The sequence below is a fragment of the Lynx canadensis genome, chromosome B1 (assembly GCF_007474595.2).
Source record: "Lynx canadensis isolate LIC74 chromosome B1, mLynCan4.pri.v2, whole genome shotgun sequence".
Lineage (NCBI taxonomy): Eukaryota > Metazoa > Chordata > Mammalia > Carnivora > Felidae > Lynx > Lynx canadensis.
The window spans coordinates 105,700,293-105,727,004 of NC_044306.2; the positions used below are offsets into that span (position 1 = coordinate 105,700,293).

Genomic DNA, 26,712 nt, shown 5'->3' on the forward strand with positions numbered 1-26,712 from the left:
ATTGCAATTCAAAAGGAATGAAATAATTAAGTAGTTTTCAAACATTTTGGTCAAGGACCCCTTTACATTCTTAAAAACTGGGGACCTCAAAGAGCCCAATATATGTTTGTGAAGATTATATTAATCATTATTTACAACATTAGAAAGTAAAACTGAGAAAAATTTAAGATATTTACTTACTCATCTAAAAATAACTATCCCATTTTATATTAGCGTAAGTAATTTTTATGAAAAATAACTATTTTCCAAAACAAAAAAAAAATTTGAAGAGTGGCATTGTTTACATTTTTTCCAAATCTGCTTAATGTCTGGATTAAAGGTTGGTTGGATTCTCATATTTTTTCTGCATCCATTTTGCTGTGGTGTGTTTGTTTTAGTTGAATTATATGAAGAAAATCGGGCCTCATGCAGATATTTGGAAAGAAATTTAAGCCTTTAAAACTTTAATATTCTTTTCAGATAATAATGGATGTTCTTTGTATTACATGGAAACTTGACATGGGTAATTTCTCAAAGCCCAGTTGCTATGTGAAATCTAAAACCATAGTAATGAATTTTTCACATTAAAGAAAATGGGGAGTGGCTTGAAAAAACTTACAGAGATTGTGCCACCTTCAGTATACCACTGCAGTGTGATGTGATAAGGACATTTTTTCCCCTTTATCTTTATTTAGCTACTTTTCATCACTGAATATTCTTTTACTTTTAAGAGATATTTATTTAGGGGGTGCCTAGGTGGCTCAGTCAGTTGGGTGTTCCACTCTTGTTTTTGTCTCAGGTCATAATCTCACAGTTCATGAAATCCAGCCCCATGTTGGGCTCTATGCTGATGGCACAAAGCCTGTTTGGGATTCTCTTTCTCCCTCTCTGCCCCTTCCTTCCTTTCTTTCTGTCTCAAAATAAATAAATAAAAATATTTATTTTTGGTAAATTTTCTCAAGGGTAGAAAAAATAATAAGACAGTCTCTATGTAGATAGAAACTTGGATAAATAGATAGTTAGATATCATCGTAAAATGGTAACTAATTTAGTCTGTGAAATTCTGTAAGTATCTCCAAACTGAAAGATATAAGGAGATTGGTGGGGGAAGGGAGAGAGTAGAACAATGACGGTGGTTAGATACAGTCACAGTAATAGTAAAAATGGAATAATGCTCTGATTAAATCCTATCAGCAGAATCATGGGAACCTAGCTTCTAGATTTTTCAGAACCAAGAAGCACCCAGTATATCTTGTAGATCTTTTCACCTTCTAAGTCTTATTAGTCCCCTCTTAGCAGCCTCCCTCCTCTGTTCCTGATAATAATGGCTTCCTGGGTCCTCTATTACAAAATCTCTGATCATTTGTTCTTCCTTGATTTAAAGACACACCTTGCTCCTCATCCATCTATGCCATTAGGACAGACATACTCCTCAAAAAGGCTGTATTCCATTCTCCATGTTGAGAGTTTCAATCTAGTTTCAATCCATCTTTTCAATCTAGTAATCTAGTTAAAATCTAGTTAAAGGGTTAAAGATTGGATCATGTTCTCTGATGATTTAAAGACCTTATATTTGAGCCAGAGAATAGCTATCAAAAATAGCTAGACCATCCAGTTGATTTTACAGTTCTTCATGGACATAGACCCAGCAAGTCCACCTACTTTCATAATAAAGATAAATGGTGAATGCACAACAGGTACATGCTTTGGACCTCATTCTGGCAAGCTTCCTACTCAGATCTTTGGTCCGCCTTGTTCTCGCTGTTTATTTCATTCTTTCTCAGTCTCAGATATTCCTGTGGCTGCTTTGTCTCATTTTCTCTTGTCCAATTATTGCCTGCTCAGTCATGAGCAAATAAACTTAATCTGTGCTCCAAACATTTAAATACCTCTCAGTGTCTCAGAATCATCTGAGGATATTAAAAAAAAAAAAATTTATTCTAAGGCTGTATGTACCTGTTTTGAAATACAAAAGCATGTGTGTGTCTGGGAGAGGGGAGAGGGGAGTGAAAGGAAGGAAGTGATAGCAAGGAATGACAGCTTATAGGTGAAAAGGGCTAGGCATCAGGAATAGAGGTTTGGTTGGAGGAAGAGTTGCCCTTTTCCCTCTCCTACATTGTTCTGGCCAATCATTTCCCATCTCAGTGCCTCTGCAGGGCAGAAAAACAGTGGCATCAGCTCAGTGCCAGCCAGGGCAATGACATGGTAGCATATAGCAACAAATGCAGGCAGGGTGGCCATGTTCTGAGCATTTATTCTTCCCCTCCATTCCCTTCACCTCAACTCTTTGGCTAGATAATTGAAGCTGAAGGAAACAGTTTCAGGAAAGAGTACTGCCCAGGACCTTGATGCAAGAAAATAATGGAGTACTAATTTCAAAGGATTTTAGCAAGATAACTTTTAACCTAGATTTTTACTTCTAGATAAACTACATTCACATGTGAGAGCTTAACAGTACCAGGAGACAAACAGTTCATCACTCAAAAATCTTTCTTGAAAGTACTCCTGGAGGAATCAAGAGAGAAATAAATCCTAAAGAAAACAACAAAATATTTTCTTAATATTTATTTTGAGAGAAAGAGAGAATGAGAGCACGTGGGGGAGGGGCAGAGAGAGAGGAAGAGAGAATTGTGAGGCTCAATCCCATGATGTGTGACCTGAGCCAAAATCAAGTGTCTGCTGCTTAACCAACTGAGCCACCCACATGCCCCAACAGCAAAATACTTTTTTAAAAGGTGAACAGTTAATTAAGCGTTGATTCAAGAAAAAAGAATGGGAAAGAAAAATTTTAAATATATCCATATCAATTTTGAACAAAAATCCTAGATGACACCAATGTGGCCAAGTGAAGGGCTGAGGCAGAACAGAAAGAAATGGGCATATGCTAATTTAAGGTTTCATCTTGTTTGAGACAAGACATACATATTGGTAAGCTTAACTGGTAGGGAAAATTGAGTCTAACCATGTGGGTTTTAGGAAGAGATAAAAGAAACAAAAATAACACAATATGTAACTTTCCAATCAGCAGAAGATAATAATCTTTGCATTATCCTATGGAAAGATAAGATAATCTTTGCATTATCTTATGGGAAGTAGAAAAGGAAGAAAAGAATATGGTAATTGCAAAACAGTAAATAAGGTGTGTCAGAAAAGATTTCAATTACAGTAATTTCAATTAATATCAGTGGGTTAAATGCACAGATTATAAGACAAATTCTCAAATTGGATTAAAAAATACAACAATTTATGAAACACATTTCCTAAAAGAGACTCTTTTCTTTCCCAGAGAGGTACATGGGTGAGCTTTTTATCCCCACTAGAGTACACAGCACTTCTCTGCACCTTTACTGAGCATTTGGAACCTACAGCTCGATTTAACTGTATTTGCTGTCAAGCTCAATTTAACCATATTTGTTGTCAAGATGATTACCAAAGCTTTCTGGAAACCTCAATATTGAGGTTGAACTCTACATCAGAAAAGTTCTCTTCAGAGCTCCCACTCCTAGAAGCACATCAATTGGTATATATAAGGCCCTCAAACTCTGAGAAACAATGATTTACATGGAAAAGTGCCTCAAAGTCTGTTGAACACATCAATAAAACTATTGGGACTGCCTGAATAAAAAGAGACAGTGTTATGAACAAGAGATTGACAGGGTGCCTAGGTGGCTCGGTTGGTTAAGCTTCCAACTCTTGATTTCAGTTCAGGTTATGATCTCACAGTTGTGAGATCAAACCCCGAATCAGACTCTGCACTGAGCATGGAGCCTGCTTAAGATTCTCTCTCCTTGTCCCTCTGCCCCCTCCCCCTCCAGAGCACATGCATGTATGCATTCAAAAAGAACAAAACAAAAAGAATAAAAACAAAAAAAAAAAAAAACACAAAAATAGGAGATTGCAAGCTGATGACAAATTGGCACTGAGAAGGAATTTAAATACAGTAATTGTCAGACCGAGCATGCCCCTTGCTGTCAAAGCCAAAACTGCTAAAAGGAGAGCTCCCCCTCCCATCTCATTACTGACTGGCCATTCAGAGGTCTTCTAGCTAATTCCAGTTCTCAGTGTGATCAAGGATAGATCTTACAACAGCAACAAGCTCACTATGCACCATTTCCAATCCTTCCCTATCAGTGCTGCAGACTTCAGGGAAGCCACATGCACTAGAGCCAAAGTCTAACAAAATCAAAAGAATGTCATCAAGAGGAATAAGGAAAGATGCTATCAATAGGAGCATGAGGGACTTTCATCTAAATATCCTAGGGAATAATGAAGTCTCAAGCTGCCAAGGAATATCATTAGAAAGACTGTGTACATAGATAACATTGCTGACATAGATGAAAGTACCTCTAATTCTTCCAGGGTTGGACATATGACCTGGATTACAATGCCTCTGTTAACTCCAGTTGATAACTCCAGCTCACTATGCACCATTTCCAATCCTTCCCTATCAGTGCTGCAGACTTCAGGGAAGCCACATGCACTAGAGCCAAAGTCTAACAAAATCAAAAGAATGTCATCAAGAGGAATAAGGAAAGATGCTATCAATAGGAGCATGAGGGACTTTCATCTAAATATCCTAGGGAATAATGAAGTCTCAAGCTGCCAAGGAATATCATTAGAAAGACTGTGTACATAGATAACATTGCTGACATAGATGAAAGTACCTCTAATTCTTCCAGGGTTGGACATATGACCTGGATTACAATGCCTCTGTTAACTCCAGTTGATATATGACATCTGACTAGCTTTCAGACCTGCTTAAGTTTTTCATTAAGATTGGCTCAGTGGCATAGTTGTCTGTTTAACATCCTTTTGATGAAGATGACTGGGAAACTTGAAAGAAGTTCCCCAGAATACAGTTTCCAGATGATAGGAGTTGATGGTAGAAGTTGGTCACAGTGACCAACTCTTAAGCAAATTTCCAAAGCTGTGATGAGAAATTATGCCCTTACCTTCTGCTCATAGTGAACCAGATCAGCTTTGTGACTGAGTCCTTTTAGGTGTGTTATTTGGTTCAGTCCAAAAGGAGAGTTCTAATGGTTTCCCATTATTCTGTAGATACTGAGATATCATTGTCAACATGGACAAAACGAGATGTTTTCTGTTCCAATCTTAGTGCTTGGCCAAGTACAACTGGAAAAGAAAGAAACCAAAAATTCCCTAGACAAAGCATTATTGAGCTGAGTAAGACCTATGTAAGTGTTCTAAAAACAGACAGCCCAAGGTACTATTTTTCTTAATTAACTTATTTTTTAATTTACATCCAAGTTAGTTAGCATATAATGCAACAATGATTTCAGGCATAGATTCCTTAATGCCCCTTACCCATTTAGCCTATCCCCCCTCCTACAGCCCCTCCAGCAACCCTCTGTTTGTTCTCTATATTTGAGGGTCTCATGTTTTGTCCCCCTCCCTGTTTTTATGTTCTTTTTGCTTCCCTTCCCTTATGTTCATCTGTTTTGTATCTTGAAGTCCTCATATGAGTGAAGTAATATATTTGCTCTGACTAATTTTGCTTAACATAATACCCTCTAGTTCTATCCATATAGTTGCAAATGGCAAGACTCCATTCTTTTTGATTGCCGAGTAATACTCCATATCTTCTTTATCTATTCACCTGTCAATGGACATGTGGGCTCTTTCCATACTTTGGCTATTGTTGATAGTGCTGCTATAAACATTGGGGTGCATGTGCCCCTTTGAAACAACACACCGGTATCCCTTGGATAAATGCCTAGTAGTGCAATTGCTGGGTCGTAGGGTAGTTCTATTTTTAGTTTTTTGAGGAACCTCCATACTGTTTTCCAGAGTGGCTGCACCAGTTTGCATTTCCACCAGCAGTGAAAAAGAGATCCTCTCTCTCTGCATCCTCGCCAACATCTGTTGTTGCCTGAGTTGTTAATGTTAGCCATTCTGACAGGTGAAGGTGGTATCTCATTGTGGTTTTGATTTGTATTTCACTGATGATGAGTGATGTTGAACATTTTTTCATGTGTCGGTTGGCCATCTGGATATCTTCTTGGAGAAGTGTCTATTCATGTCTTTTGCTCATTTCTTCACTGAATTGTGTTTTGGGTGTTGAGTTTGATAAATTCTTTATAGATTTTGGATACTAACCCTGTATCTGTTATGTAATTTGCAAATATCTTCTCCCATTCTGTTGGTTGCCTTTTAGTTTTGCTGATTATTTCCTTCTCTGTACAGAAGCTTTTTATTTTGATGAGGTCCCAATAGTTCATTTTTGCTTTTGTTTCCCTTGCCTTCGGGAAGTGTTGAGTAAGAGTTGCTGTGGCCAAGGTCAAAGAGGTTTTTGCCTGTTTTCTCCTTGAGGATTTTGATGGCTTCCTGTCTTACATTTAGGTCTCTCTTCCATTTTGAGTTTATTTTTGTGTATGGTGTAATAAAGTGATCCAGGTTCATTTTTCTGCATGTTGCTGTCCAGTTTTCCCAGCAACACTTGCTGAAGAGACTGTCTTTATTCCATTGGATATTCTTTCCTGCTTTGTCAAAGATTAGTTGGCCACAGCCCAAGATACTATTAACTACCCCTTTTGCCCATTTACCTTTTCTTTTTTTTTTTTTTTAATGTTTATTTTTGAGAGAGAGTGGGAGAGCGAGAGCGAGGGAGAGGCAGAGAGAGAGGGAGACAAAGAATATGAAGTAGGCTCCAGGCTCTGAGCTGTCAGCACAGAGCCTGATATGGGGCTCAAACACACAAACCATGAGATAAGACCTGAGCTGAAGTCAGATGCTTAACTGACTGATCCACCCAGGCGTCTGTCCTTTTTTTTTTTTTTTAACATTTATTTTATTATTGTTATTATTATTTTTTTGAGAGAGAGAGAGAGAGAGAGAGCGCATGCACATGTGAGCAGGGGATGGGCAGAGAGGGAGGGCGACAGAGAATTGGAAGCAGACTCTGCACTGTCAGCACAAAGCCCAACATGGAGCTCGAACCCACAAACCACGAGATCATGACCTAGACTGACGTTATATGCTCAACTGACTGAGCCACCCTGTGATTTTATGTGGGGGGAAAAATTTCAGTAACCTACCTCAAATATATTTATGAAGATCATGTGTTAAAGGATAGAAAAAGATGTAGCAGACATATAAGAACCAATCCCCTTTAAAAAAAATCCATGAGGGGCGCCTGGGTGGCGCAGTCGGTTAAGCATCCGACTTCGGCCAGGTCACGATCTCGCGGTCCGTGAGTTTGAGCCCCACGTCGGGCTCTGGGCTGATGGCTCAGAGCCTGGAGCCTGTTTCCGATTCTGTGTCTCCCTCTCTCTCTGCCCCTCCCCTGTTCATGCTCTGTCTCTCTCTGTCCCAAAAATAAATAAACGTTGAAAAAAAAAATTAAAAAAAAAAATCCATGATAGCAAAATAGAATTTGAAGTTAAAAATAATTTTTGGGGGTGCCTGGGTGGCTCAGTTGAGCCTCTGACTCTTGATTTTGGCTGAGGTCATGATCCTGGGGTTGTGGAATCAAGTCCCCATGTCAGGTTTTGCACCGAGCATGGAGCCTGCTTAATATTCTTTCTCTCTCCCTCTGCCCCTCTCCCCAGCTTGTGCTCTCCCTCTCTGTAAAACAAAAAGATAAAATTAAAGTTAAAAATAAATTTTTAAAGCGTATTTATTTACTGTGAGAGAGAGAGGTAGAGGAGGGGCAGAGAAAGAGAGAGAGAGTGAGAGAGAGAGAATTCCAAGCAGGGTCCATGCTGTCAGTGTAGAGCCCGACGCAGGGCTCAATCTCATGACCTGAACTGAAATCAAGAGTTGGATGCTTAACCAACTGAGCCACTCAGGCTCCCCTTAAACAGCAATATACCAATAAAATAATGATATGAATGTATTAGGAACAATGTACGTTTGAAATATATAAAAAAGTATGGGAGAAATCAGTAAGTCAATTGAAGCTGGAGGTTTTGAGTCATCCCTCTAAAAACTAATAGAACAAGCCAACAATGAAATCAAAATTATATAAAATTATAACATTAATAAATTGAAATGAAGTAATGAAGATATAGAATCTTACACTCAACAGACAACATATATTACAGTTGACCCATGCAACACAGGTCTGACCTGCACAGTTCCACTTATAAGTGAATTTTTCAAAACAACATGTATAGTACTATATATTTTATTTTCCTTATGATTTTCTTAGTAACTTTTTTTATAGCTTTTATTGTAAGAGTACAATATATAATAAATATATAAAATGTGTTTATTGACTGTTATCAGTCAGACTTCAGGACAATAGTAGGCTATTGAGTTTTTAGGGAGTCAGAATTTGTATATGGATTTTTAAAAGTTTATTTATTTATTATTTTTAGTAATCTCTACATGGGGTTTGAACTCATGACCCTGAGATCAGAAGTCACATGCTCTTTTTATTGAGCCAGCCAGGTGCCCCTAAATGCAGATTTTTGATTGCATGAAGGGTCAATGCTTCTAACCCCTGCATTGTTCAAGGATCAGCTGCGTTTTCAAACACAGGTAGAATATCCACAAAAATTAACCAAAAATTAAGTCATAAAGAAAGCTCTATGTATTTAAAAAAATCCATGTAATGTAGATTATGTTCTTTCATCATTTAACAATTTAAAACTAAACACTAAAAAAAGTGGCTGGATAAAAAATCCCATAAGTCTAGAAACTAAAAATAACTAACAACCCTTGGATTAAAAAGAAGAGGAAAAAATTGTAAGGGAAATCAGGAAATTCTTTAAGCTGAATGACTGACTTTAAATACACTTATCAGAAAAAAAGAAAGATTGAGGAAAATAAAGCATGCATTAAACCCAAAGAACTAGAAAAGGAAACAGTGGAATGAACATATACAAGTCAGAAGGGAAAAGATAATACAAATAAGGGAAAGTCAGTAGGAAAGAAAGAAATCAATAGAGATGATTAACAATCAAAACCTTATTTCTTTAAAGAGATTTTAAAAAGTAAAACATCAGGGTGACTGACTGGCTTAGTCAGGAGAGCATAGGACTCTTGAATTTGGGGTCATGAGTTCAAGCTCCATGTTGGGGGTAGAGTTTACTCAAAAAAATTTTTTACAAAACACAAACAAAAAAATAAAATATCTGATAAAGGTGATTAATGAAATAAAAGAGACTGTAAGTTAAGGGTGCCTGGGTGTCTCAGTTGGTTAAGCGTCTGACTCTTGATTTCTGCTTAGGTTGTGATCTCATAGTTTGTGAGATAGATTCCCCATGTTGAGCTCTGTGCTGACAGTGTGGAGCCTGCTTGGGATTCTCTCTCTCTCCCTCACTCTGCCCACCCCCCAAATAAATAAACTTGGAAAGGAAAGGGAAGGGGAAGGGGAAGGGGCAAGGTAAGGGGAAGGGGAAGGGGAAGGGGAAAGCAACTGTAAGTTAAAACTTAACTCCAAAAAAGAAAATCAACTGTAGAAAAATAGAGATTTTAGAAATAGCAAAAACTATGAACTGTATAGCAATAATATTGAAAATCTAAATGAGTGGCACCTGGCTGACTCAGTTGGTGGAACCTGTGACTTTTGATCCTGGGGTTATGAGTTTGAGCCCCCATGTTGGATGTGGAGATTACTTAAATATAAAATATTTAAAAAAAAAACAAAAAGAAAGAAAATCTAAATGAAAAAAATTAATTTCCCAGAAAACTTTGCCTGAGAAGAAATAGAAAACTTGGATCACCCATTAACCATGAAAGAGATTTTTAATCATTCACCAGGCCTCCAGTCTAAGTGCAATTTTTATGGTCAAGTTTCTTTTTTTTAAATTATGGTTAAGGTTCTTAATTTTAGCTAAGCAAATCCACACTAATATAATCTGAAAAGGGTTTATTAAGGTTTATATAAACCACAGAATTATTGGAAAGAGTGACATAATAGACTCTGGCTGAACTTTCAAGAATGATCTCAAAAACCCAGCAGAACTTGGTAACTAAAAGAACCATGATGACTACTCTGATCAGAAATTTGCTGCCAGCACTACTGGCTTTAGTCTAACACCTCTACCTCCACAATCTGTACCATAAAAATGAATGCACTGTACCCTGTTTTCACATGACCCAATCTTGAATCAGAACTTCCCACATGAATCTTACTGTCAGAACTTAAATCACATTGAGAAATCCTAACTGCCAGGGAATCTGAAATATGTAGATTTTACTTTCAGTTTCTACATGTTACAAAGGGGTTAGAATGAGTTTGAAAAAATTATTCCACAGGCTCAGATAGTTTTAAAGTTTTGAGTTCTTTAAAACTCTCAAGGTAAAGATAATTCCAGCTGATATGAAGTATTCCAGAAAAAAAAACATGGAAAAGCTGTGCAACTCATTTTGAATCTCAATTCAAATTAATTATTTCATTAATTATAATCTTCAGACCAACAGTGGTGAGGACAATACAAGAAATATATTATTAGCCCGTTTCCCTTATGCATACAATGTGAGATCCTGAATACATATTAGCTGAGTTCAATGATGTTTTAATAAACAAAACATGGTAATATAAGTTTCACTTCAGAAATGTAAGGAAGGTCATCACCAGAAAAGATATCTTTTAGCACATTAATGCCCTAAAGAGGAACAAAATTACCTGAATATATACAGAAAAGGCATTTGATAAAGTTTAACATCCATTTATGACATTTTTAAAGTGTTAGAAAAAATAGAAAGAAAAGATGATTTCTTTAATTTGATAAAAGCTTTTAGCAAAAAGCTCCTGGCAAATGTAGTGGGGCAAATATGTGACACATTATGATTAGGAACAGGAAAGAAAGCCTTGTTAGCACAGATGCCATTCAGTTTAGTAAGGGGTTCTTAATAAAACAAGAAAAGAAAAAATAGGAGGTATAAGCATTGAATGGAATGGATAACGATCCCTGTTTGCAGATTATTAGATCTTCTATGAGAAGACCCTGTTGAATCAGTAGACAAACTACTAGAACTAATAGGAGAGTTCAGAAATACTGTGGAGATGCAAGACCAATAATAGGCAACAACAACTATAATAATAGTGAATACTAAGTACTAGATAAGAAACTTTATAAATATTTTATATATATTTAAGTTTCATGTAAGCGTTCAAACATTGTTTAATGTCAGCAGCAACGACCTAGAAATTAGTATGGAAAATGACTTCACTCACAATCGCAACAAAAACGGCTAAGTACATAGGATATAACCTAATAAAGAATGCACTTCGCAAAGACCTTTTCAAGCTGTATTAAGTGACATAAAACAAGATCTAGGTAAAAAGAGAAGAATACCAAGTTCTTGGGTAGGAAAAAATTAACACTGTGAAAATACCATTCTCCATAAGTTCATCTATAAATTCAATGCAGTTTTAGTGAAAATTTCAGGAACTGGACCAATAGGAACTGGAAGGATAATGGGCCAAACAAAGAGAAATTGTCCTATTGGATGTATTAAGACATTTTATAAGAGCACAGCAGTGAAAACAGGATGGTTCTGGTATAGGCACAGATAAAAATTGATGCAACAATAAAAAAACAAAAACAAAAATGAACAAGCCCATGTTATATATGAGAATGTGTAATGTAGCAGAAATTAGCATTACAAATCAGAGGGGGAAAGAGGGATTATTTAGTATATGGTTCAGTAGATAGGGAAAGTAAATTTACATTCCACCCTCACAACAAATTCAAAAATGAACTCCAAATAGATTAAAAACCAAACTATAAGAGGTAACATATAAAGTTATTAAAATATATCTTTGTGAACTATCTTTGTGAACTTGGGGTGGGAAAGGATGTTTAAATAAAATTTAAAACATTTAAAAATTTTTTTAATGTTTGTTATTTTTAGTGTTTATTTTTAAGGAGAGAGAGAGACAGAGCATGAATGGGGGGAGGGGCAGAGAGAGAGAGAGAGAGAGAGAGAGAGAGAAGGGAGACACAGAATCCAAAGTGGGCTCCAGGCTCTGAGCTGTCAGCACAGAGGCTGACATGGGGCTCGAACCCATGAACCATGAGATCATGAAATCATGACCGGAGCTGAAGTCAGATGCTTAACCAACTGAGCCACCCAGGCACCCCTATATTATTTTGAAAGAAAGAGAGACAGAAACAGAGCACGAGCAGGGGAAGGGAAGAGAGAGAGGGAAGCACAGAATCTGAAGCAGGCTTTGGGCTCCGAGCTGTCAGCACAGAGCCCAACATGGGGCTCAAACTCATGAACCGTGAGATTATGACCTGAGTCGAAGTCAGACACTCAACTGCCTGAGCCACCCAGGCACCCCAAATAAGATTTAAAAAGTACAGAACTTAAGGGTAGGTGGTGGTGATCAATGGATGTGATCATATTAGTTATTTCTATACAAAGAAAACATGATAGATAAACATAACAGACTGGTGGCAGATTAGAAGATGTTTTCAAAATGTAAAACTGAAAAGTGATTAACAGATAGAATATACCAAGGACCCATTCACATCTGCAAGGAAATAAACAAAAATTGGACAAGGAATAAAAATAGATAATTCATGGAAGAGGAACCCTAAATAGCCAATATGTATGTGAAGAAATGCTTAACTTCACTTGAAATCAGAGAAATTCAAAATAAAGCAACATAGAAATGGTAAAAATTTAAAAAGTCAGCTAATACCAAGTGCTGACTAGAAGGAGCCGAAATGAGAAATCTCATTCACTATTTGTGGGAGAATAAACTTTTACTATTTAGTGAAATTAATTATCAGTATTTTCTATATATGTATCATTCCCCCATCTGGGTTTATACTGTGTACAAGTCTTTAAGGGGATATTTATGAGGATAAAAGCAGAGCATTATTTGTATTAGCAAGAAGTTACAGGAAGCCTTACTCTCTGTCCCTAGAGAAATGGATAATCACGATGTGTTGTGTGTACATGCAATGGAATACAATACAGCCATAAAAAGTAATTAACCATCTTTATATATAGCAAAGGGAATAGATCTTAGAAAGACAATTATGAATTCTGTAGGGAAAAACAATTTATGTACATTCAAAACACATATACACATAGAAAACCATCTATGATTTCTCAGGGATATATTTTCAGATGCCTAAGGCCATATACTGAATATGCTGGTGTGAACAGCTCTGATGGGAAGGACAATGTAAATGAGAATGAGTAAGACAAAGGGGAAAGAATAATGAAATAAAATGAGAGGGACATTTCATGGGCTTTTAATGATAGTGGAATATGAAATCTGTGTATTTGAGACCCATTTGACTCCTGGATAATTAGCATGTTTGTCCTAATTTGGAGGAGGAATAATTAATGTTCCCAGTAAAAGGATGTACATGTTTTAAAACAGATTCTGGAGGGTTTGAATGACCTTATGTAGAAGACAGATGGATATTTGATTAGTATAAATTCTTTGCTTTAAATACATTCCTCCAGCAGAAGTGTTAGAAAGTAATCTGAAATTTGCCTCCAGCAATCAGTCTAAGAAAGCAGTACAACTTTGAAAAATGTGGTTATTTAATATTCAAAGAGAATTGCTCTGTAAATCTAGAAAATACAAAGATACTCTGTCAAAAGTTTGCCTTCTGTTAGGTTTCCATGTAATTTATCAGGCAATAGTTTAAAATGCATCAGTTTGTTTTGTTCTTATAGTATTACCTCATTGCACATGACTTCTGACTAGGTCAGTTATTCATCTGACTAAGACAGTTATTCATCAATAAAATCCCCCCCCCATCATTACTTCTTGTGTGAACAATATACTACAAATTATAGCTTGCAGACTCTGCTCTGTCATGCTTAACACACTGCGTTATTCAATAGCTTTGGTGTTTTTGGTATTAATCTTAGGCTCTTTAGTAATGTCTCTTATGTGTTATGTCATTTCTATCAATACCATACTTAATTAATCAATAGTGTGAATAATTAATTGATTAATTAATAGTTTGAATTAATCAAACAAAGATTGAAGTCAGTGGACTGAAATACTCAAAGGGCATTACTTTTCTTTTTTTTTTTTTTAATGTTTATTTATTTTTGAGACAGAGAGAGACAGAGCATGAACGGGGGAGGGCAGAGAGAGAGGAAGACACAGAATCGGAAGCAGGCTCCAGGCTCTGAGCCATTAGCCCAGAGCCTGACGCGGGGCTCGAACTCAAGGATCGTGACCTGAGCTGAAGTCGACACACTTAACCGACTGAGCCACCCAGGTGCCCCAGGGCATTACTTTTCAATAGCCCAATCTCATTTAGAAGTTTTCATGGATGTTTCTCTTGGTTTAAAAAGAAAGTAAGTGTTCAATATAATCACCTTTTTCTATGACCCATTAATATTTTAGGAATAATATGATTTTCACTATTAATATTTTAAATAATATCCTTTAATCATAGTTAAATATCTCTACTAAAATATCTGACAGCTTGTCAAAAATGTTTCTAAAAATGTTATATATATGTTAGTGTTTTTTAATGTGATTTCTTTATTCAAAGTTCATATTCTTTTCTATCCCATGGAAAAGGGCCAGTATATGAGTATTTTGAGAATACTAATGTTCTTCTTTCCAGTGTTTTTCACGTCCTGGCAATATAAAATATGGTAATATTGTAGGGCACCCATGGAAAACCCTGTGAAAATGCTGTAGCCAAGGCAACCACCTGCCCTGTGGTCCTGCCCCTCTGCGGTTGAAGGGGGTACCTCCTACACACACACTTTTGACAACTATATGTGCTCCAGCAACCCAATTGGGAAGCTCTGATTTAATTCTCTGGGATTTTTTGAAAGACAGAACTTTTCTAGCCCCTAGAGGAAGATTAGTTCTAGAACATAGTGAGATTTCCTCTTTTCTAAAGGATTTAGAAGGAATAAAAGATGGTAAAGTAGTATAGTCCTTCAAAGAGTGGAGATAACTCAGAAGATCTCTGGAGATTTTTCTCATGACTTAGTAGTAGTAGTAGCAGCAGCAGCAGCATCTGTGATTTATATTTGGAATTGTGAAATTTGGCCCATCTGGATAATGTAGGATAATCAGTCAGGGGATTAGCAACCTTAATTCTGTCTGCAACCTTAATTCCCGTTTGCCATGTAACATGTACCAGCAGGTTCCAGAGACTAGGATGTGGACATATTTGAGGGGAGGGGGCTTGTTATGCATAGCATACTGCCCTTTAGAGCAGTGCCCATTCTGATCAATCAGACCTAGCTAGGGGTCAAGGTTATTTGGTAGCACCAGAGTAATTTAGGTGAAAGAAACCAGTTAGAAGGATGTTATAAACACAGCAAGCATGCTGAGTCTTGCTTATCTAGTAAATCTAGAAATTGCATTGTGATTTTTAAAAATACCACTAAATTGAAAGATGCATGACTATATTAATATGATTATCTCTTGTGGTAAGATTATGGATTATTTAAATTTTCTTCTTCATGTTGTGCTACTTGTTAAGTTTCCTGCAATAAGCAGGTTTTGCTTTTATAATAAAAATAATTAAGTTTTCAAAATTTCCAAGCAATCTCCATAGACTGTGACAGTTATAAACAGAAAAGAAATAAGTGAAATCATACATATAAAGTTGATATAAATGACAAAGTCTAAATATACATAATGACCACAAACTCGACATAAGTAAGCTAATAAATAAACTAGCCACACTGTAATTCTGGGTCACATTTTAAAATAGGGTAAAATTATCAAGTCATCCCATTACACTTGGCATGAGTTATTAGTAGCATCCTATTTCTTTTCTGAATTTCTAATACTAGTAATTGTATCATAAAAAGGCATCAAAATAGGTTTTAAAAAAATAGTAAATAAGAATTATTTCTTTTGATAAAGAAATTGATGAAAGAGCTTAAAATATGTTCAGAGGATGGGAATAAAACTCAGCAAACACCAATCTTCCTTGTACTTCTGTCTCTACTGGGTTGAGTTGTGAAGGGATTGGGAGGTAGCCAGCAGAGCTTTTCAAGGTGCTCCATTCCGCTTCTGCTTGTGGGCTAGGGTCACTGAAAGGCCCCACCTGCAAGTGCTGAGCCGCTCCTAACCCAGCAAGAAATATACCTCACTGGCTGGTGACACTTGGGATTAGTTCTTCTGACAATTGGTCTGGAACTTAGCATGCTAGGGATATGTTCCCAGGACCTGAAAATTCATTTTCTGCCTCAATTTTTTGTATTTAACACTCCTTTCCCAACTATAATTAGAGTTCTACCCAGAACCTCAGTCTATCACAAATGGGCTGGATCAGCAACCCTATACCAGCACCAACCCTAGAACACTGAATCAGACATGTCCAGGACAGCTGAAGCCATGCCATGGAGGGTACAATTTTCTAGAACTACCATGCCTTTCCTCAATATAGCTATACCTTTTTTTTTTTTTTTCATTATAAAAGCCATATAATTACACGATAGAACCTTAGAAGATTTAGGGAATAATGACACATTTTATACACAATACCATTACCCTAATTCAGTCTTCTTAAGACATTTGATATAATTGTTCCTATCAAGTTTTGTGTATGTAGTTGTTTTTATAAGCATGTAGAGCAAAACTTCCAATTTCAGAGTAATCTGTGAGTACAACAGAACTCAGACATGTCAGGGCACATCTCTAGGTCCTGCTGAAGCTGCTAGGAGAGAGAATCATAAGGTGGGACTCTCAGGTGGGATTCCCTCCAGTCCCACTCACCCACAGATGAATTCTAGGGAGAGAGGACGGTGACTAGATATCAAAAACCCTTCTCACCAACCAACCAACCTACCAACCAACCAACCAACCAACTGGCAAAGAAAAACCCTATTTCATTACTGTTTGAGACCTAGATACCAGAATTTATTGTTAAAGTGAGAGGAGTGATTCTCACAATGTCAGCAGTGAATGTGGTGGGACCCCTCCATTTGGCTTGGGCACAGCCTCCTAGGGTAGTAACACAGGAAAGAAAGAACAACAAAGGGCATGAAATGATCAGTGCGATGATTAAATTCTTGAGCACACATGAGATGACCTCTGAGAATGTGCAGAAGTGTTCAGGGCCTTTTGTTTTTTTTTTTTTGTTTGTTTGTTTTTTTTTAATTTTTTTTTTCAAGGTTTTTTATTTATTTTTGGGACAGAGAGAGACAGAGCATGAACGGGGGAGGGGCAGAGAGAGAGGGAGACACAGAATCGGAAACAGTCTCCAGGCTCTGAGCCATCAGCCCAGAGCCCGACGCGGGGCTCGAACTCACGGACCGCGAGATCGTGACCTGGCTGAAGTCGGACGCTTAACCGACTGCGCCACCCAGGCGCCCCTGTTCAGGGCCTTTTGAAAGGGGAATGGCAGTCCTCACCTTCAAGGATAGAGGAATATTGTGAACCTGTCCTTCTACTTCCAGACTGGAACCGCTTGAAGGAATCTAGGTCCATCTTGGAGGCTCGTGAAGGACTGTGATATCCTAGTGCATTGTTATGCACTCCAAATACAACTTCCTCCCTAGAATTAATTGATAAATTGGAGACAGTGGTGGGACATGATTAGAAGACTGCATTGCAAGCTTCTGGAAGGCTGGGACTATGCCTGCCTCATTTTCCATCCCTATCTCAGCATAGTGCTGCTCAGTAAACATAGTGGTGCTCAGTAAACACATGCTGAATAAATGCCAAGTGAAGCCTTGTCCATGCGGTTATATATGGAACACTCAGAAGGCATTGCTGATTTGGGAAATCAGTAAACTCTCCATGACAGGGCTAAAAGTAAAGAGATCCTGAGGACTGCTTGAAGCTGTCTTCAAAGGGTGGGAGCTGATCAAAAGCTTGCAAATCATTTGCATCCTTAGTATAAACAATCTGTACAAGTGTGATAGAATGCTATAGTGAAGGTGGCAGTTTTGGAAAGGTGGGTGGTGATTTACTGTGAGAACATTAAAAGGAGAGGACAGGGACAATAAGGAACTTGAGAACCAAAAGTGGTCAGGAATTGGGTATGCACTCATGAGGTTGTATGAGTCAGAGAACTAAATTCAAACCCAAAATTCTAGTGGCTTAATATACTAAGAATATTTGCTGCTAGGGAGTGCAAATTCATATGCACTGTTTTGAGGGTAATTTGGTAATGTGCTAACAACCAACTATGTGCCAGGACTTAAAAGAATTAATTCCTTTGCTTCTCTCAATAGTCCTGAGTTAGGTCCTAATTTTAACTTCATCATACAGATGGGGACTGTTGAGATGAAGTAACTCATCCAAGAACATACAGCCGTGAGTAGCAGTGCAGTCTTTAAATGCAGGTAGTTTAGCTTTGGAGGCCAGGCTTGCAACCCCTACATTGATCTCTGTGTGTAGTAAGAGGTAAGAACTCTCTGATGAGATTGGACCTATTCAGGGTAGTACGGCTGTAGACAAAGAGCCCTCTGAATTATATTTGTCATTTTATGAATTTATTCCAAGGGTACATAATCAAATATATTTCTAAAAATATTTTTATTACAATCTGGATTGTGTGGTAAAAAATTATAAGCCTCCAAAGTGAGGCAGCAAATTATAGGTGTTAAGACTCCAAGAGTCCTGGAGTCAGTTCTGGGCCAGATCCTGTCTCTTTCACTTCATCATGGGTTGTTAACACTGGCCCACTCCAAACTTCTGCAAAATTAGAATGGGAACGGGCCTACCTCACAGGAATTTAAAATAAGGAAATGCTGCTTTCTGAATGGCTCAAGATGTGACTTTCTCTACAAAAACTAAAATTCTTTGAAACCCCCAAATTTATAATGTAATTATAATAAATTACACACACACACACACACACACACACACACACACATATGTATGTAATAAAGCAGTGACACAACTGATCACTTTTCAGTGAATTAAAATTTGGGAAACTTGAAAGAAATTGTAAAGAGTGAAAATTCTAAGAATCTAGAGCAGCTCTGATGAGATGATGGATGTCCAATCTGTCTCTTTCTAACATCTATCTGCATTTTACATAGATCAACAACAGTCTGTGACTGTGGCGATGAGGTTGCATCCGCAGAGACAAGGCCTACTGTTGTTCCACTTTAGTTCAAAGATGCAAGGCTGCTATGCATGCTGCTTTTTTGGTTTTTGGTTCTAGAAATTATTCTGCTTCTACACCATTTTAATGTTGGTGTAGTTTCTAAGTTCCACTACCAGGAGTGTAAAAAGAAATACACAGCATTGAGGCAGCAATATTTTAGATGGAAGAGTGGTTTTTGAATTTTTTTTTTCAACATTTATTTATTTTTGGGACAGAGAGAGACAGAGCATGAACGGGGGAGGGGCAGAGAGAGAGGGAGACACAGAATCGGAAACAGGCTCCAGGCTCTGAGCCATCAGCCCAGAGCCTGATGCGGGGCTCGAGCTCCCGGACCGCGAGATCGTGACCTGGCTGAAGTCGGACGCTTAACCGACTGCGCCACCCAGGCGCCCCTTTTTTTTTTTTTTAATTTTTTTTTTTTTTTTGAAGAGTGGTTTTTGATCCCACCTCTCTTACATTAGTTCACCAAGTGAAACATTTAGTTTTCTGTGTATTGATGGAACAAAATGGAGGACAGTGCTTTAAAACTTTTATCTTTAATGTAACTGATTTTTACTATTGTATTGCCTTTCTTTTCAGTTTAGAAAGAAAAAAAAATTACAGAGGAAACTATATTTCTATTTCAATATTTTGAACAAAGAAATCTATTGAGGCTTTGACATGTTTTAGGAACCATCCAGATGGGGGCTCCTGGGTGGCTCGGTTGGTTAAGCGTCTGACTTAGGTCCAGGTCATGGTCTTGAGCTCCATGGGTTTAAGCCCTATGTCAGGCTCTGTGCCGACAGCTCAGAGCCTGGAGCCTGCTTCAGATTCTGTGTCTTCCTCTCTCTTTGCCCCTCCCCTGCTTGTGCTCTGTCTGTCTGTCTCTCTCTCTCTCTCTCTCTCTCTCTCTCTCTCTCTCTCTCTCTCTCTCTCTCTCTCTCTGTCTCAAAAATAAATATTAAAAAAAAATTTTTTTTAAAGAAACCACTGACATGAATTAAAAAAAAAGTTTACTGCTTCTTAAGATGCATTGAAAGAAACTTCAAAATACAAGGAAATATATGACAGTTATCTTATGATTCCTAAAATTTGGGGGACTCATTTAAGGTGAGGGTGCCAGAGAAAATTTTGCCAAACAGAAACATGAGCCTAGATCAGCTGGTCCTGATGACCTATTATACTGGCAACAGTATAGGAACTGCATTCTGGAAACTGCTGCTCCCATTTTGAGTTTTTGGACAACTTTTAAGTGAGGGTTCTTCCTCCATAATCTTCTTTAAAAAAATTTTTTTTTCAACGTTTATTTATTTTTGGGACAGAGAGAGACAGAGCATGAACGGGGGAGGGGCAGAGAGAGAGAGGGAGACACAGAATCGGAAACAGGCTCCAGGCTCTGAGCCATCAGCCCAGAGCCCAATGCGGGGCTCGAACTCACGGACCGCGAGATTGTGACCTGGCTGAAGTCGGACTTAACCGACTGCGCCACCCAGGCGCCCCCTTCCTCCATAATCTTCTTTCTGAGTTAGATTGAAACTCTTTTTGATTCCACTCCAGATTTTACTTTTGGTCCAGGGTCACTGGTTGCTGGCTGAAGACAGCAGGTGGCAGATGCTTTAAAGACACATTGCACAAAGGAGAGTACAGGGTGTGTACAGGGGAAGAGAGACAGACAAATGCTCAATATACAATTGTGGATGTTTGCACATCTCAGTTTTGTTATTGAGGGAGTACTGCTTTTTAGAAAAAAAGTACCCCTATTAGGATCCAGTCAGGTAAATAGTACCCACAGGAGGTAGTACAATAGATGGAATTTAATATAGGAATTTGCTACAAAGGTCCTGAAATCTGGGGCCGCCACTAGTTCCTGTCCATAGTGTCTTTTTTTTTTTTCTTTAATGTTTATTTATTTTTGAGAGAGAGAGAGAGAGAGAGCACGAGCTGGGGAGGGGCAGAGAGAGAGGGAAACACAGAATCTGAAGCAGGCTCCAGGCCCTGCACAGAGCCCCATGCGGGCCGAACCCACTATCCATGAGATCATGAACTGACCCAAAGTCGGATCTTAACCAACTGAGCCACCCAGGTGCCCCTGTCCATAGTGTCTTTATCATCAAGCTGTTTCTTTCATTTAGGGAATAATGAAGTAAACAGGTCTTTGACAGTTGCTTCTTTCTTAAGAATATTATATCCCACCTACATTATTTAAGATGTGTGTGATACAGTAAAACTCTTATTTACTTTTCCTATTAGGCAAGGCATACTAAGAAAAAAAACAAAAAAAGAGAACAACCTTAAGTAATAAAATTAACATTGCACATTTTAGAAATAAAGAACACAAAGAGAAAACTTTAAAATATGATTTATTCTACCAGCCAGAAATAATTCTTTCGATTTTTAGTTGAAAAGCTTACAGAAAAACCTGTATGGGTTCATAGTCTTGTCAATAATTTTGTTTTGTTTTATTACCATTGAACATATTTTGTTTTCTTCATAGTTCATTAAATATTCTTAAGAAACTATCCCTTTGGTGGTTTTAATGTTTTTCAAGTCTAAATTTCTTTCCCATTTATGTACTATTGGACATTGAGTCTGTACCAACTCTGCTATTTCAAATAAATGTTAAGTTTTGTAAATAAGCTTTTCCTGCCTCTTTGTTTCCAAACTCAAGCAAAGTCTTCTTACCCCCTTTTTGTCTCTACTTACTTAATTAGATTGGTTGGCTGGGGGGGGGGGGGGGGGGGGCGGGGATCAGTTTTAAGCATGACTTAATATGAGTAGTGCTAAAGACATGGCTTCTTAAAAATAATGGAAAACTAGAACTTTAAAATACAGTTATTTGAAATGAATGAAATCTTGCCATTTGCAACAACATGAATGGACATAGAGGGTATAATGCTAAGTGCAGTAAGTCACTCAAAGAAAGACAAATACCATATGATTTTACTCATATGTAGAATTTAAGAAACAAAACAAGTGAATAAACAAAATGAAACAAAAACAACAACAAAAAACAGATTCTTAAATACAGAGAACAAACTGGTAGTTGTTGCTAGAGGGTAGTTGTTAGGGAGATGGGTGAAATAAAGGGAATTAAGAGTACACTTAATCTTGATGAGCACTGAGAAATGTATCAGAATTGCTGAATCATTATATTGTACACCTGAATAATATAACACTATGTTAATTATACTGGAATTTAGGGGCCCCTGGGTGGCTCAGTTTGTTAAGCATCCAACTTCAGCCCAGGTCATGATCTCATGGTTTGTGGGTTCAAGCCCCACGTGTCAGGCTCTGTGCTGACAGCTCAGAGCCTGGAGCCTGTTTTGGATTCTGTGCCTCTTCCTCTTTGCCCCTCCCCTGCTCGTGCTCTCTCTCAAAAATAAATATTAAAAAAAAATTAGTTGTACTGGAATTTAAAATAATAATCAAATACAAACACATATCTAACTGAAAAAAATTCACAGAGCTATATTTACCTAAACAGTGTGATGTTTTCTTTTATATTTCATTAAGAAACCCTTTTTATAACCTCCCTAAAATGTAATTATTTTGTAATATTAAAGTACAGTCAATTTGAGCAACCTCTGAAGACCTTGAAAATGCCCCTTCTTCATTTTCTGTTCTCCTTTCAATGAACCCAGTTTTCATGAATATCATCCTTCAAGAAGAAAATCTGATTCTTTTGTATAAATGTTCCACTTTATTTAATACTGTATTCTGAGGTAATATTATTTTCTACATCTTTAATTTTAATAAATTGCATTTCAGCTAAATAACAAACTTGGCTAGATATTCTTATACTTAATATTGTTTTCTGTGGGGAAACTTCAAAGATCTAAATGTGTACTTACAAGTGAACTTTTAACAACACAATTTGCTTATAATTAAAGGACTTCAAGTTTAAAAAGTAAACTATACTTAGTTAACCTCATATTGATAATCCATATATTACTGGATAACATTGGGCTTAGATATACAATTCATATTATCTTTCTAAGAGATGTGTGTGTATGTGTGTGTGTGCACATCAGGTATTAGATATGGCAGATTCTTTGAAGGACCTGAGCATTGGAATTAGTAAAACCCTTAAATTATGTTGATCTTCAAAAAAGATTATAAATCATAACAATGAAGATTGTGAGCAAACTATATAAAATAGTGTTGTCAGCTCTGTTGTGACTGTCTCCTTATTTAATTTTTTATGACATTTATCACCATCTGGCTTATAATATATTTAAATGTTTTTATATTTATTGTATGCCATCCTTCACTAGACTTTAAACACCATGAGAAAATGACATTTCTTTCTTTTTCTTTTTTATGTTTATTTAGTTTTTGAGAGAGACAGACAGAGCACGAGTGGGGGAGGGGTAGAGAGAGGGGGAGACACAGAATTGGAAACAGGCTTCAGGCTCTGAGCTGTCAGCACATAGCCTGATGCGGCACTCGAACTCACAGACCATGCGATCATGACCTGAGCCGAAGTCGGATGCTCAACCGACTGAGCCACCCAGGTGCCCCGGACATTTCTTTTATTCTCTGCTTTATTTACCATTTAGTACAGAATAGATGCTCAATAAATGTCTTACTTGAATGAATGAAAATTGAGTGAATAAACAGTGAAGATTCTTTGTTTTTAGATTTGATATAATAGAAATAATATATAATAAGATATTGAAAATTCTGTAAATAAACCCAACTTTTAAAAACACTTCCAAGTGTTTGTTAGCCAAATCTTGGCTAAATCTGTAGAGGAAAGAAATGTGAATTTCAAAGCCTCATATGACATGTTTTTTTTTTTTTTTCTTTCTAAGTAAATTAAAGAATTTTGCCTTAAAAATATGACAGAGAGGGGTGCCTGGCTGGCTCAGTCAATAGAACATGCAACCCTTGATCTCGGAGTTGTGAATTATGCCCTTGGGCATAATGCTTACTTCAAAAAAGATATGACAGAGACATAACTCTTTATTTTTTTTTTTAATGTTTATTATCTTTGAGAGACAGAGAGGGATAGAGCACAAGTGGGAGAAGGTCAGTGAGAGAGGAAGACCCATAATCCAAAGAAGGCTCCGGCTCTAAACTGTCAGCACAGAGCCCAACGCGGGGCTCAAACCCACAAACCCTGAGATCATGACTGGAGCCAAAGTCAGATGCTTAACCAACTGAGCCACCCAGGCGCCTCAAGACATAACTCTTTCAACCAAGCAGCATTGTTAATGGTTGTAGAATGTGGTTTCCTTGACCTTCGTGGAAAAGTCATAAATATGTTTTTCATTTATTACAGACCTCATTTGCTATATTCCTAATAAATAAGTTAAACCTCTAACACCTTAAAAAATTGCCCTTATAAATGAGTGATATATAACTCAAATCTTCTGAAAGTAAGAATTCTTAATTCAAAAATAAACTCTTTGGTCTTTTTTTGGAGAGACAAAGCTACAAAGAAATAATAAGATAGCCAGGGCCAAACCTACTCTGGTTTTATTTTCCCACAACTGTTAGTCATAGGAATGCATTGGTCACAGTGTTTACCAGAAGTTCCCAAAGTTAAATGAGGAAGTGGAATGTTTAAACAAATGTTTATTAAAATTTAATTATATTAAACAACTGTTGAATAAATGCTTATTAAACAGTTTATTAAATGTTTATTAAACAAATGTTTATTAAACAAATGTTTATTAAAATCCACAACTGTATTCATTGCGGTAACTGGACCTCCAAAGCAGAGTAATTAATTTAAATTTTCTTTTTTTTTAATGTTTATTCACTTTTTGAGAGACAGAGTGTGAGCAGGGCAGGGGGCAGACAGAAAGAGAGACACAGAATCTGAAGCAGGCTCCAGGCTCTGAGCTGTCAGCACAGAGCCTGACGTGGGGCTTGAACTCACAGACTGTGAGATCATGACCTGAGCTGAAGTTGGACAGTCAACCAACTGAGCCACCCAGACACCCCCAGAGTAATTAATTTAAATACACAATAGCAGGAATAACTTTTCATTGTAACTTATAAAAGGAACTACAAGTTAGGTTGGAAATAATAGAAAAAGATTCATCAACATCAATAAGTCTTATAAACAAAGTCTTTGCTTTATGCATCCTTGAGAGGTAAACCAATTCATATACCAATGCCCTGCACATTTCCATTACATCTCTTTTTTCTCTCTCTTTTCCACTCTAGCCTTCCCTTTTTAGATCCCTTCTTACCTCTCCCAACACAGCACATCACATACTCATACACATGCACTAGTGTGCCTTTGGTATAAAGCTATTGTCTTAAGTTTATTGTTGGCAGGTTATCTTTAGTGAAGGACCTAGTCACAATTACTTTATTAGAACAGTTGCAATAACTGCTCATTACCACAGAAAGGCATATGAATAAAAAAGTAATTCTCTTTTCTTATTATAAAATGCCTACCTAGTGAAGACAGCAATTGCTTTTGTCATTTCCTACAGGTATCATACCATTCATATTACTGCAGGAGTAGAAAGAATAATTTTTCTGTTCAGTCTAGCCCCTGAAATCACATAGATAGTTATCTACATCAAAGGCCAAAAACCATCAAGAACTTTTACTCAATAATCCCAATGGTAACAAATCTATCCTAAAAAATATTTCCAAAATATGGAAAGCATTGCTGCAAATAACAAAATAAGTTCTGGCAAAATTAAGCAAATAGGAAAATTTATTTTAAAGGTAACAGGAAAGTGACAAAGTTAATGGAAATTTTGTAAAATCAGTTCAGGAATGGACAGGAGCTAAAAAAACAAAAACAAAAGCAAAAAAACAGCTTTAGGGTAGGTGGTCCAAGCTACAAGAATTTCCAGTGTGTTACTGCTAGAATTAGCAAATTCCAACTGCTTTTCCTATCTTGGTTTCAGTGGACTTAAGATCAAAATCCATGGAAGGAGGGGGAGGTGGGTGGGAAGGGCATCTCATTGTCTTTGTGTACTAGAGCAGTCAACACCCCAAAATATAATGGGTTGGAAATTGAAAGAAATCTCTGATGTAACAGTTCAAGGCAGATTAGCAGTCTGTTTCACATCAGTCAAGGACTCCAGTTCCTTGTGTTTTATTGTTCCACCATCCCTAGGAAGAATTGACGTTATCCACAGGGTCATAGGTTGGTCACACCCTTGCATCCAAGCCTGCAGAAAGGTGGATAGAAAGGATGGGGACAAGAAGCTTCGTTTTCTAAAAGATATGACCCAGAAATTATATATAATGATTCTGTTCATCTCCCACCATTTATTGGAAGTTAGCCACAAATACACAGAATTGGAAGTGAGGTTAAGAAATGTGGTCCCTTGTGCCACACTAAAACTTGGAAATACTCTCTTACTTAAAGAAGGAAGAAGAGAATGGATGCTGGGGACCAGAATACAGAGTAGGAAGAGGCAAGTAAGTTGCCCTAGGTGCAAAATGTAAAGAGACACTCAGTGTTGTGCAGATGCATGTGTTCCTTAAATTTTGTACCTAGTTCTGGCCATGCTGGGGATAATTAGTAGTCTCTGTCACACCTAGTTAAATTATATAGGAGCATAGGACAACTTAATTTACAGTCCTACCAAGAGTACACACATTGGGCAGGAAATATTTACCTAAAAGAAAGTAGAATATTATTGGTCAAAGTAGAACAAATATGCAGTAGCTGACCGGAAAAAGATAAATGTTCCTTACAAACATGAAGATGGCTACAATACATTGCAAAATTCTCACAGCTTTTTGTACCCCTATATCCTCGTTCTTTTTCATGTAAATTTGC

The 26,712-nt window shown here is 37.2% G+C and overlaps 1 long non-coding RNA gene across 1 annotated transcript in view; it reads left to right on the forward strand.

The window, feature by feature from the left end:
• LOC115512297 overlaps positions 1–14,013 on the forward strand; it is a 28,704-nt gene extending 14,691 nt beyond the window's left edge. Inside the window, exon 3 of the long non-coding RNA XR_003968360.1 lies at positions 13,990–14,013. This is a non-coding gene — a long non-coding RNA (uncharacterized LOC115512297). The remainder of the gene's footprint in view (positions 1–13,989) is intronic.
• The last annotated feature ends 12,699 nt before the right edge of the window (positions 14,014–26,712 follow it).